Source organism: Prionailurus bengalensis, chromosome E2 (assembly GCF_016509475.1).
Source record: "Prionailurus bengalensis isolate Pbe53 chromosome E2, Fcat_Pben_1.1_paternal_pri, whole genome shotgun sequence".
In the NCBI taxonomy this organism is placed as follows: Eukaryota; Metazoa; Chordata; class Mammalia; order Carnivora; family Felidae; genus Prionailurus; species Prionailurus bengalensis.
In genome coordinates this window covers 2,573,812-2,586,847 of record NC_057352.1, presented here as the reverse complement: position 1 = coordinate 2,586,847, position 13,036 = coordinate 2,573,812, and positions in this window count along the sequence as shown.

The following is a 13,036-nucleotide window of genomic DNA, read 5'->3' as shown; positions in this document are numbered from 1 at the left end:
TCCTCTCAGGCATCCAGGAACTGGTTAGAGCAAAGACCAGGGCTCAGGTGTTATTCCCTGGAGGCAGATCTTGGCGTGGAGAGGTCTAGCCCCAGTGGTGGAGATCTAGAATGCGCATATGACGGCTTTATTGGGTCATTTTCCCCTGGTCCTTCGTTAGATTTTGCCAGTTCCAAAGAAATGATTAACTCCTTGTCCCCTACAAGGAGGACATACATTATTTGCAATATGAAGCATGTGTGAAGTTGGGAGTGCAGGCCCTAGCAAGAATAGAAAAGGAGCAAGAAGCAGGTTTTTATGGAGTTCTTCGGTTTCTCTATCTCAAAATGTGATTATGTTTGTTCTTGGCAAATAGGATGCCACCTTTCCCGCCCCCCTCGTGGGAAATCCACTTAAAGAAAGAGTGGGAAGGCAGTCGATAAGGAAACAAAGGCTTGACTATACTCTTCAGAGTGTGATTGCACACACTGAGGGTAATTTCATATGCTTGAGCCCCAGTGACTACTTGAGCATGTAAAACTAGTTTTCCAAGTCAACTAAAGTCCTGAATTAAAGGGGGTGGGGGTGTCACTGGGTTGGCACAACTGTGTCTGAGCTCAAGGAAGCTGTCATCATTTCTTACAGCAATTTGCATACGGACCGGGTTGCTACTTTAATAAAAAGAACGTGTATCTTTATGACCTTTGTACATCCAGTCACCTTCCCGTCTTAAAAAAATTTTTTTAACATTTATTTATTTTTAAGAGACAGGAGCACAAGCAGGGGAGGGGCAGAGAGAGAGGGAGACACTGAATCCCAAGCAGGGTCCAGGCTGTCAGCCCAGAGGTTGATGTGGGGCTCGAACTCACGAACTGCAAGATCATGACTTGAGCTGAAGTCACTTAACTGACTGAGCCACCTGGGCGCCTCCAATCACCTTCCCTTTGATGGTAGTGCTGGTGGTGGTGAAGTGGGGCTCTCTTAAACTTTATCTAAAACTGAGTTTTGTTAATATGCCAGCTCATCTCAGCAATCAATATCAGATCCCCCCCCCAAGTTTTACTGAGGTATAATTGACATATAACATTCTATTAGTTTCAGGTGTACAACATGATTTGGTATTTGTATATATTGAAAAATGATCACTGCAATAAGTTTACTTAACCTCCATCACCACATGTAGTTACATAATTTTTTTCTTGTGATACGAACCTTAAAGATCCACTCTGGTAGCAACCCTCAAATACCCAGACATCAGATTTTAATCACCTGGTGAGAGTTTATGAGGTGCCCAAGTTATTTGAAAATAGGACCAGTGCTTGGAAAAAACCCTTAATTTCTTTTTTAATGTTTATTTATTTTTGAGAGAGACACACAAACAGAATGCAAGCAGGGGAGGGGCAGAGCAAGCTCCAGGCCCTTGAGTTGTCAGCACAGAGCCTGACGTGGGGCTCAAACTCACAAATCATGAGATTATGACCTGAGCCGAAGTAAGATGCTTAAACAACTGGCCACCCAGGTGCCCCTAGGAAACCCCCTTAAAAAGCAGTGGTTCCTCAATGGGACCGAGTTTGCCTCCGAGGGGACATTTGGCTGTGTCTGGAGACATTTGTTGTTGTCAAGACTGGTGGGAGGGCTGAGGGTGTTGCTCTTGGCCTCTAGTGGGCAGAGGAATGCTGCTTGACACCCTACAATGCACAGGACAGCTCCCACCCCAAGGAATAATCAGACCCAAATGTCAATTATACCGAGGTTGAAAAACATGGGGGCGCCTGGGTGGCGCAGTCGGTTAAGCGTCCGACTTCAGCCAGGTCACGATCTCGCGGTCCGTGAGTTCGAGCCCCGCGTCGGGCTCTGGGCTGATGGCTCAGAGCCTGGATCCTGTTTCCGATTCTGTGTCTCCCTCTCTCTCTGCCCCTCCCCCGTTCATGCTCTGTCTCTCTCTGTCCCAAAAATAAATAAATGTTGAAAAAAAAAATTAAAAAAAAAAAAAAAAAAAGAAAAAACATGGGTTCACTTTTTTCTCTACTTGCTCAAAACAAGAAGTCTGCGGCCAGCTCCCTGTTTGGTCATAGCTGTCTCCCTGGCACCAGCATTTATCAGACATTTAATAACGACCTGTTAGATGAATCAACGGATAGCACGAACCTGTCATCAAGGCCCAGAGCAGGCAGGGGGAGGTAGGATGCTCCTGAGAGCTCAAAGGGACCTAGTTTGCCTGGAGGCAGGCTTGACATGGAAAGTCTGTTTCCAACCAGTGCGGAGCAAATAAAACAAATGGGGAGCAAGTAAAAACGAGTGAACGACCTGCAGCGAAGTCTCTGAGCACTTTCTGAAAAGAAAGCACCCGGGGCACCTGGGTGGCTCAGTTGGTTAAGCGACTGACTTCAGCTCAGGTCATGATCTCATGGCTCATGAGTTCGAGTCCCATGTCAGGCTCTGTGCTGACAGCTCATGGAGTCTGCTTTGGATTCTGTGTCTCCCTCTCTCTGCCCTTCCCTTGCTCACTCTCTGCCTCTCTCTCAAAAATAAATAAACAGTAAAAAAAAAAAAATTTCAAAACTATAAAAAAAAAAAAAAAAAAAAAAAAAAAACAGAAAAGAAAGCACCCTAAACTGACCGGTCAGAGGAGTCCCTTCGACCCCGCTCCCCGGCCCCGCCCCGCCCCCCGGCCCCGCCCCGCCCCCGGCCCCGCCCCGCCCCCGGCTCCGCCCCGCCCCCCCGGCTCCGCCCACCGCTCAACCTCACGCCTCCCATCTCAGGCGCATGCGCCCACTGCCTTCCCTCAGGGCTCGGCGTGTGACGTCACCAAGGGGCGGGCGGCGAGCCAGAGGTATTACCATGGCGACCGCGGCCAGCTCAGCTATGCCCGCTGTGAGGGCAGAGCACCCTGCAACCGACCCCAAGGGTCGCGAACGGGTCGGCCACTGTGGCAGGACCTGGCAAGCTGGGCCAGGGAAAGGAGGCGGCCGACGCCTGCGTCGGAGACCTTTCTCACTCCCAGGCACCTCCTGTTTCTCTGTCCCTTTGAGTCTACGACACCCAGAAGTTTCTGGGCCTCGCTTTCCTAGCCCGTCAGTCTGATGGTTGCCCTGGAGACAGCCAGACGCCGGAAGCTTGACGCATAAGGCGGGGCCAGGCTGGAAGGAGGATTCCGACTGGCAGAGATGCCACACCGCAGGCTTTGAACGACAGGTCGGGGGCGCACATGCGCATTGAGTTGGCCGCGCGCATTCGCGGTCCGTGGTGTCCAGGGGTCCGCGAGCCTCGGTCCCTGGGCAGTGTCGCAGGTCGCGCTGGTGGAGGGACGCCGAGTGTGCGCAGGCGGGGCGCTCCGGGCCTCGGTCACGAGTCCAGAAGTGCCGGCTCCAAAGAAGTGCCTCCGGAGGTGAGTGCGACCCCCGGTTACCCCCGGGTTTCCGAATGCAATGCCCAAGCTCCTAGTAACAGCCCCCACTCACCGACATGTGACGTCATAGCTCCCATCGAGGGGGAGAGGGCAAATTTGAAGGTGTCGTAGATTCTGGTCGCCCACTTGTACCCCCCCCCCCCCCCTGCGACGGGGAGTTTGGGTTGGAACCCTTTCGTCCTCTGTAGGCCTCAGTTTCCCCTTTTGTGAAATGATCTTTGGAGTTACTCTGCCCCTTACTAGCTCTGAGACCCCGGGCGAGGTGCACACACTCTGCCTCGGTTTCCCCCAAATTGAGGGGGATGATAGAATTTGACTCTCTGATGGAACCTTAGGACAGTGCCCCGCACACCGTGACCTCTCAAGTGTTAGTGTCTGATTGTCATCGTCGTCATCTTTGGTTTGGGGATTTGGACAAGTCCCTCGCCTACTCTGGAGTCTCGGTGTGTTGGTTTGAGAAATGGACGTAGTGGGTTTTGTGAACGTTAATCTTGCTTCTCAGCACACAGCCAATGACTGTCTAACCGGAGGGATGCTACGGGGTTTGGTGGTAGGACCCTGTAATTCCAGAAATCTGCCCTTGTCACGTCCGCTGCTGCACGACCCCGGTCAGTTCTCGTCCTTGAGGAGCTCTGAGTTTCCTCAAGTGGAAAATTATGGGATCGGACTTCTAATTCTCACTCTGGTCCAAGCACTGGCCCTAACTTTGCTTGGGCAAGCTGTCCTGTCCATCTTCGCGTCATCTGTAAAATAACCAGGGGGAGCTCAGTTGACTTGGAGGTCACTTTGAATTGCAGTCAGAAGATCTGGTGTCCCTCTCCTCACCCCACCTTACCCTCCCTTTGTATCCAGCATCTTATTCTTAGTCTCAGATATGCCTTCATTGCCTTTTTTTTAATGTTTATTTTTTAATCTTTATTTATTTTTTTATAACTTTTATTTTTTTAATATAATATAAATTTAATATAATTAAATATAATATAAATTTATTGTCAAATTGGTTTCCATACAACACCCAGTGCTCATCCCAAAAGGTGCCCTCCTCAATACCCATCACCCACCCTCCCCTCCCTCCCACCCCCCATCAGCCCTCAGTTCATTCTCAGTTTTTAAGAGTCTCCTATGCTTTGGCTCTCTCCCACTCTAACCTGTTTTTTTTCCTTCCCCTCCCCTATGGGTTTCTGTCAAGTTTCTCAGGATCCACATAAGAGTGAACACATATGGTATCTGTCTTTCTCTGCATGGCTTATTTCACTTAGCATCACAGTCTCCAGTTCCATCCACGTTGCTACAAAGGGCCATATTTCATTCTTTTTCATTGCCACATAGTACTCCATTGTGTATATAAACCACAATTTCTTTATCCATTCATCCGTTGATGGACATTTAGGCTCTTTCCATAATTTGGCTATTGTTGAGAGTGCTGCTATGAACATTGGGGTACAAGTGCCCCTATGCATCAGTACTCCTGTATCCCTTGGGTAAATTCCTAGCAGTGCTATTGCTGGGTCATAGGGTAGGTCTATTTTTAATTTTTTGAGGAGCCTCCACACTGTTTTCCAGAGTGGCTGCACCATAATGTTTATTTATTTTTGAGAGAGAGACAGAGACAGAGCGTGATTGGGGGAGGGGCAGAGAGAGGGAAACACAGAATCTGAAGCAGGCTCCAGGCTCTGAGCTGTCAGCACAGAGCCTGTCGTGGGGCTTGAACTCACGAACCATGAGATCACGACCTGAGCTGACGTCAGATGCTTAACCGACTGAGCCACCCAGGCGCCCCTAATGTTTATCTATTCTTGAGAAAGACACACAGAGTGTGAGTGGGTCCGGGACATTGACAGAGGGAGACACAGAACCCAAAGCAGGCTCCAGGCTCCGAGCTGTCAGCACAGAGCCCGACACCAGGATGGAACCGACTGAACCAACCAGACGCTCCAGTTTTGTTTTTTTTTTAATTGTCTAGCAAAATTGGGCTAAGTCATGTTTCCCTTGCCCTGTCTCTGAAATCAGGGTTTAACTAGGTCAGTGCCTCTCATGACCTCTGGAGGCCCAAATCTTGTGGTCAGGAAGTTATTTTTTCATTTCTCTTTCAGGCTTTCTCAGTGAGGAGGTAAGTTTATCTGTAGCAGCTTAACGCTTACCAATCCCTTTTATCAGGTTATATCTGTTTTCATTGTATTTACTGTTAGGACTATCTTTATGGCAGGTGATACTGGGTTTCCATTTGGGGCAGTACATGAAGTTTCATCTTAAAAATGAACTTAGTACACAGGGACACCTAGGTGGCTCAGTGGGTTAAGCATCCAACTTTAGCTCAGGTCATGATCTTGTGGTTTGTGAGTTCACACTTAATCTTAGCCAAAAGGCCGAGAAGCGATTGTGGTTTGTGAGTTCAAGTCCCGTGTCTGGCTCTGTGCTGACAGCTCAGAGCCTGGAGCCTGCTTCGGATTTTGTGTCTCCCTCTCTCTTTTCCCCTCCCCCTCTCTCCTCTGTCTCTCTCTCTCCAAAAAAAAAAAAAAAAAGTTAAAAAGATTTTTAAAAAGATTTTATTTATTTATTTATTTATTCAATATATGAAATTTATTGTCAAATTGGTTTCCATACAACACCCAGTGCTCATCCCAAAAGGTGCCCTCCTCAATACCCATCACCCACCCTCCTCTCCCTCCCACCCCCCATCAACCCTCAGTTTGTTCTCAGTTTTTTTGGTTTTTTTGTTTTTTCAACGTTTATTTATTTTTGGGACAGAGAGAGACAGAGCATGAACGGGGGAGGGGCAGAGAGAGAGGGAGACACAGAATCAGAAACAGGCTCCAGGCTCTGAGCCATCAACCCAGAGCCCGACGCGGGGCTTGAACTCACGGACCGCGAGATCGTGACCTGGCTGAAGTCGGACGCTTAACCGACTCCGCCACCCAGGCGCCCCTGTTCTCAGTTTTTAACAGTCTCTTATGCTTTGGCTCTCTCCCACTCTAACCTCTTTTTTTTTTTTTTTCCTTCCCCTCCCCCATGGGTTTCTGTTAAGTTTCTCAGGATCCACATAAGAGTGAAACCATATGGTATCTGTCTTTCTCTGTATGGCTTATTTCACTTAGCATAACACTCTCCAGTTCCATCCACGTTGCTACAAAGGGCCATATTTCATTCTTTCTCATTGCCACGTAGTACTCCATTGTGTATATAAACCACAATTTCTTTATCCATTCATCAGTTGATGGACATTTAGGCTCTTTCCATCATTTGGCTTTGTTGAGAGTGCTGCTATGAACATTGGGGTACAAGTGCCCCTATGCATCAGTACTCCTGTATCCCTTGGATAAATTCCTAGCAGTGCTATTGCTGGGTCATAGGGTAGGTCTATTTTTAATTTTCTGAGGAACCTCCACACTGCTTTCCAGAGTGGCTGCACCAATTTGCATTCCCACCAACAGTGCAAGAGGGTTCCCGTTTCTCCACATCCTCGCCAGCATCTATAGTCTCCTGATTTGTTCATTTTGGCCACTCTGACTGGCGTGAGGTGATATTGAGTGTGGTTTTGATTTGTATTTCCCTGATAAGGAGCAACGTTGAGCATCTTTCCATGTGCCTGTTGGCCATCCGGATGTCTTCTTTAGAGAAGTGTCTATTCATGTTTTCTGCCCATTTCTTCACTGGGTTATTTGTTTTTCGGGTGTGGAGTTTGGTGAGCTCTTTATAGATTTTGGATACTAGCCCTTTGTCCGATATGTCATTTGCAAATATCTTTTCCCATTCCGTTGGTTGCCTTTTAGTTTTGTTGGTTGTTTCCTTTGCTGTGCAGAAACTTTTTATCTTCATAAGGTCCCAGTAGTTCATTTTTGCTTTTAATTCCCTTGCCTTTGGGGATGTGTCAAGTAAGAGATTGCTATGGCTGAGGTCAGAGAGGTCTTTTCCTGCTTTCTCCTCTAGGGTTTTGATGGTTTCCTGTCTCACATTCAGGTCCTTTATCCATTTTGAGTTTGTTTTTGTGAATGGTGTGAGAAAGTGGTCTAGTTTCAACCTTCTGCATGTTGCTGTCCAGTTCTCCCAGCACCATTTGTTAAAGAGACTGTCTTTTTTCCATTGGATGTTCTTTCCTGCTTTGTCAAAGATGAGTTGGCCATACGTTTGTGGGTCTAGTTCTGGGGTTTCTATTCTATTCCATTGGTCTATGTGTCTGTTTTGGTGCCAATACCATGCTGTCTTGATGATGACAGCTTTGTAGTAGAGGCTAAAGTCTGGGATTGTGATGCCTCCTGCTTTGGTCTTCTTCTTCAAAATTACTTTGGCTATTCGGGGCCTTTTGTGGTTCCATATGAATTTTAGAATTGCTTGTTCTAGTTTCGAGAAGAATGCTGGTGCATTTTGATTGGGATTGCATTGCATGTGTAGATAGCTTTGGGTAGTATTGACATTTTGACAATATTTATTCTTCCAATCCATGAGCAGGGAATGTCTTTCCATTTCTTTAAATCTTCTTCAATTACCTTCATAAGCTTTCTATAGTTTTCAGCATACAGATCTTTTACATCTTTGGTTAGATCTATTCCTAGGTATTTTATGCTTCTTGGTGCAATTGTGAATGGGATCAGTTTCTTTATTTGTCTTTCTGTTGCTTCATTGTTAGTGTATAAGAATGCAACTGATTTCTGTACATTGATTTTGTATCCTGCAACTTCGCTGAATTCATGTATCAGTTCTAGCAGACTTTTGGTCTTAGCCAAAAGGCGGAGAAGCGATTGTGGTTTGTGAGTTCAAGTCCCGTGTCTGGCTCTGTGCTGACAGCTCAGAGCCTGGAGCCTGCTTCGGATTTTGTGTCTCCCTCTCTCTCTTCCCCTCCCCCTCTCTCTTCTGTCTCTCTCTCTCAAAAAAAAAAAAAGTTAAAAAGATTTTTAAAAAGATTTTAAAAACAAACTTAGTCCAGGGTGACTGGCTGGCTCAGTTGGTGGAGCGTGTGACTCTTGATCTTGGGGTTGTGAGTCTGAGCCCCATGTTGGGTGTAGAGAGCACTTAAAAATAAAATCTTCGGGGCGCCTGGGTGGCTCAGTCGGTTAAGCGTCCGACTTCGGCTCAGGTCATGATCTCACGGATCGTGAGTTTGAGCCCCGCGTCGCGCTCTGTGCTGACAGCTCAGAGCCTGGAGCCTGCTTCACATTCTTTGTCTCCCTCTCTCTGTGCCCCTTCCCTGCTCATGCTGTGTCTCTGTCTCAAAAATAAACATTAAAAAAAAATTTTTTTTTAAATAAAAAAAAATCTTCAAAAAAACCACAACTTTGTACATTCGTTGGTTCTCAGTCTTGGTTTTACATCAGAGCCATTTGGGAGCTGTTAAAGGACATAATATTGTGCGGGGCGTCTGGGTGGCTCAGTTGGTTAAGTGTCCAACTTCAGTTTAGGTCATGATCTCACAGTTCATGAGTTCGAGCCCTGCATCAGGCTCCATGCTGGCAGTGCAGGGCCTGTTTGTGATTCTGTCTCTCTCTCTGTCTCTCCTGCACATGCACACTGTGTGTGTGTGTGTGTCTCTCTCTCTGTCTCAAAATAATAAATAAATTTAAAAAAATAATACTGTGCTCAGATCCACCTCTGGAGATGAGTTCAAATTGTGGTGGTTGTGACCCAGTGCATTGTGTTTTAAAACTCCTCAGAAGATGGGGCGCCTGGGTGGCTCAGTCGGTTAAGCGGCCGACTTCAGCTCAGGTCATGATCTCGCGGTCCGTGAGTTCGAGCCCCGCGTCGGGCTCTGTTCTGACAGCTCAGAGCCTGGAGCCTGTTTCAGATTCTGTGTCTCCCTCTCTCTGACCCTCCCCTGTCCATGCTCTGTCTCTCTCTGTCTCAAAAATAAATAAATGTTAAAAAAAAAAAATTAAAAAAAAAAAAAACTCCTCAGAAGATTCTAACGTATTAGGTTGGAGAAACACTGACCAGGTCATCTATAAAGGTCTGTTGTGCTCTAACTCTCATTAATGTTTTCATTCCTAAGTCCTAAAGAGGTCTTTGCCTACTTTGCCTTCCTTCATTCAGTAACTAACCCCTTCATCTAAATAATTGTGAAGGTGTTCCTTGCAAGGCTCCCCAAAAGGTGCCAGTTTGGCATGTGGACTATTTTGAGTTGAAGGCAGTCAAGACCCTGCAGGCTCAGGAGAAACTTACCCCTCCCTTAACTGCCTAGAAGAATCTAAATTGGGGGTCTTTCCAGAATAAGCGTTATTACCAGAGATAAATACTACCTGAGTGACCCATCTGTATGGCAGGGCAAACATCTACTTACCAAACATCTGTTCTTATTGCCCTGCTCCCCTTTGAAGCCCCAGCCCCCGACCCCACTCCTTAGCTCAGGATGGCATGGGTACCTCATCTTACCTTTCTGTCCTGAAACCTCTGTCTTTTATGTATGTGGGGATCCACATCTCTTTTATGTTTGTGTGTGTTCAAAATTAAATTTGTCTTTCTCCCATTAATCTATCTCATGTCAGTTTAATTCTTAGACCAGCCAGAAAAACCTTTGAAGGGTAAAGGAAATTTTGTCTTCCCCAACGTATTTTTTATAATAAAACTGTAACTGGTGCTTTCCTGAGTTCTGGGAGTCCACTAGCCCCATGCTAGTGGGACCCTCTGAATTTGTAGCCAACTTGTGCAGAAGCCAGGAGCCCTGATGTGGGGCCGTGTTGTGCCTTCAACCTATGACCCCCAACCCCAAGTAATCTAATTCCCTCTAATGCTATTATGATTTATCCCCACCCCCCATTAGGTCTGATCTAGAATTAGGCTGATAGTGTTCCAACTACAGCACTCCTGTGGAGGGTGGGCTGGGGAAGGTATTGAAAGAGCCTGTTGTTACCCGCCCCTCTCCCCCCCCCCCCCCCCCCACTTTGCAAGAAGTCATTTGATAATGGTTGGGCTGCCTTTTTTTTTTTTTAATTTTTTTTTTAAATTTTTTTTTAAATTTTTTTTTCAACGTTTATTTATTTTTGGGACAGAGAGAGAGCATGAATGGGGAAGGGGCAGAGAGAGAGGGAGACACAGAATCGGAAACAGGCTCCAGGCTCTGAGCCATCAGCCCAGAACCCGAGGCGGGGCTCGAACTCCCGGACTGCGAGATCGTGACCTGGGTGAAGTCGGACACTTAACCGACTGCGCCACCCAGGCGCCCCATTTTTTTTTTTTTGAGAGAGAATGCAAGCAGGGGAGGGACAGAGAGAGGGGACAGAGGATCTGAAGCAGGCTCTTTGCTGACAGCGGAGAGCCCTAAGTGTGGCTTGAACTGACAGACCACCGGATCATTACCTGAGCCAAAGTCAGATGCTCAACCAACAGAGCTACCCATGTACCCCAATAATAGCTGGGCTGCTTAAAAAAAAACAAACTGACCAGTGATCTGGACCATGCTCCTGCTTTATTAATGCTGATGTGAGCTGCCATTTGGAGTGCTTCTCATAGACCAAACAAAATACTGAGACCTGGACCTCACTTCACTCCCAGGCGGTACCTCCCCTGTAGGTTCTTTGGCTGGTCTAATAATTAAATTGATAGAAGACAGATTAACAGGAGGAAAACAAAAGTTTAATAACATACACACCTCCTGTGCACACGGGAGAGACCCAGGGAAACAGTAACTGCGAAATGGTAGAAGCCATTGCCTTCAATACCATCTTCAACTGAAGACAAAAGATTTTCCTGGGCGTTAGTTACGGGAGGGCACCAGGGAGAGCGCAGTAAGCGAGAGTGGGTTGTAGCGCAGACTGAAGTCCGGCCTTTCCCATTGGTCCAGGGTTTCCTAGAGATTAAAAAGGGGTAGCCTCGGGGCGCCTGGGTGACTCAGTCGGTTGAGCGGCCGACTTCGGCTCAGGTCACGATCTCGCGGTCCGGGTCGAGCCCCGCGTCAGGCTCTGGGCTGATGGCTCAGAGCCTGGAGCCTGTTTCCGATTCTGTGTCTCCCTCTCTCTCTGCCCCTCCCCCGTTCATGCTCTGTCTCTCTCTGTCTCAAAAATAAATAAAGGTTAAAAATTTTTTTTAAAAAAAGGGGTAGCCTCTACTCTGTTTTTAGAGCTTGTCTTGTGTCTGCCGTGTCAAGGAGGCACATCTTGAAGTGGCGTCGTTTACCCCCTTCTGTGCTCTTTCCCCTCCTGCCGCTTGATCTGATGCATCCTGTTGTGAGTCCACACAGTGCTTGCCGACCTGCGTCAGGACGTTGGCTCTGTAGCTACCTGGCTACGGAGGTGATGGAGGTGATGGCGAGCAGTCCTCCTGTTCAGGACGGTGGGTTATGTCACCTCCCGGGATTATCACAGAATAAACAGGCTAATAACTACAGCTCTTAAAAATAGTGCCCGCCACAAGAGTCCAATAACCGTTGGTGGTGGTTTCACTTGTTTTTCTTCTGATAGTAAATGTGAAGTGGCTGGCGCCTAATTGCTTACCAAGATGACACATAGTATCTGTTTAATACAATTCATATTGCTAATAGTAGCTGCCATGTACTGAATATTCACACTATGTGCCAAAGTGGGTAAAGCACTTACATTACCGCACCTTCGCTGTAGCCCCACGATTTACTCTCGACAATCCCCGTTTCATCAACAAGAAAATCCAGCCCAGAGCGGGCTGTCCCACTTGGGCAGGGCCACAAAACAAGTGTATAGCCTGCTCGTCCGCTGAATGTCAGAACCTCCCGTTTGCCTTGCTGTTTTCTACCTCCGATGTTACAGTGATTACATAGCAATATACATGTGTGATTTATAATAAGAAATAATTTATTTGGTCTTCATCCCCATTTCTGGCACAGATCTCCTAAAACCTTGGAATTTCCTTGGAACTGAGTGATGAAGGTGCCTTGAACATGTTCATGAGGTGACTTTCTGAAAGCACATAGGGATGGGACTGGTTGCCAAGAGAACTGACCAAGTCCTGGAGGGTTGGAACTTCCAGCCCCCACCCCCCTGATCTCTGGGCAGGGAGAGGAGTTGGTGGTTGGATCAAACACCAATGGCCAGTGATTTAATTGATCATGCCTATATAATGGAGCCGCCCTAAAACCCCAAAAGCATTGGGTTCTGGAAGCTTTCAGGTTGGTGAACATGTGGAGATGTGGGAGAGACCCAGACACCCTTTCTCCGTACCTGGTCCCGAGCATCCCTTACATCTGGCTGTTCTCAAGTTCTGTGCTTTTATCATAAATCACTAATCTAGTGAGTAAAATGTTTCTCTGGATTCTGTGAACTGCTCTAGCAAATTAATTGAACCTGAGGAGGGCGTCGTGGGAACCTCTGATTGACAGCCGGTTGGCCAGAAGCACAGGAGACAACCTGGATTGGTGTATGAAGGTTGGGGGGCCAGTCTTGTAGGACTGAGCCCTTCACTGTGGGATATCACGCTATTTCTGGTAAGGTGTTAGAATTGAGTTGAATTGGGGGCGCCTGGGTGGCTCAATCGATTGGGCGTCTGACTTCGGCTCAGGTCATGATCTCGTGGTCTGAGTTTGAGCCCCGCATCGGGCTCTCTGCTGACAGCTCAGAGCCTGGAGCCTGCTTCAAATTCTGTTTCCCTCTCTCTCTTGGCCCCTCCCTTGCTCACACGTTGTGTCTCTCTCCCTCTCTCTCAAAAATAAACAAACATTAAAAGGAATTTTTTTTAAAAAGAGTTGAAATTGTA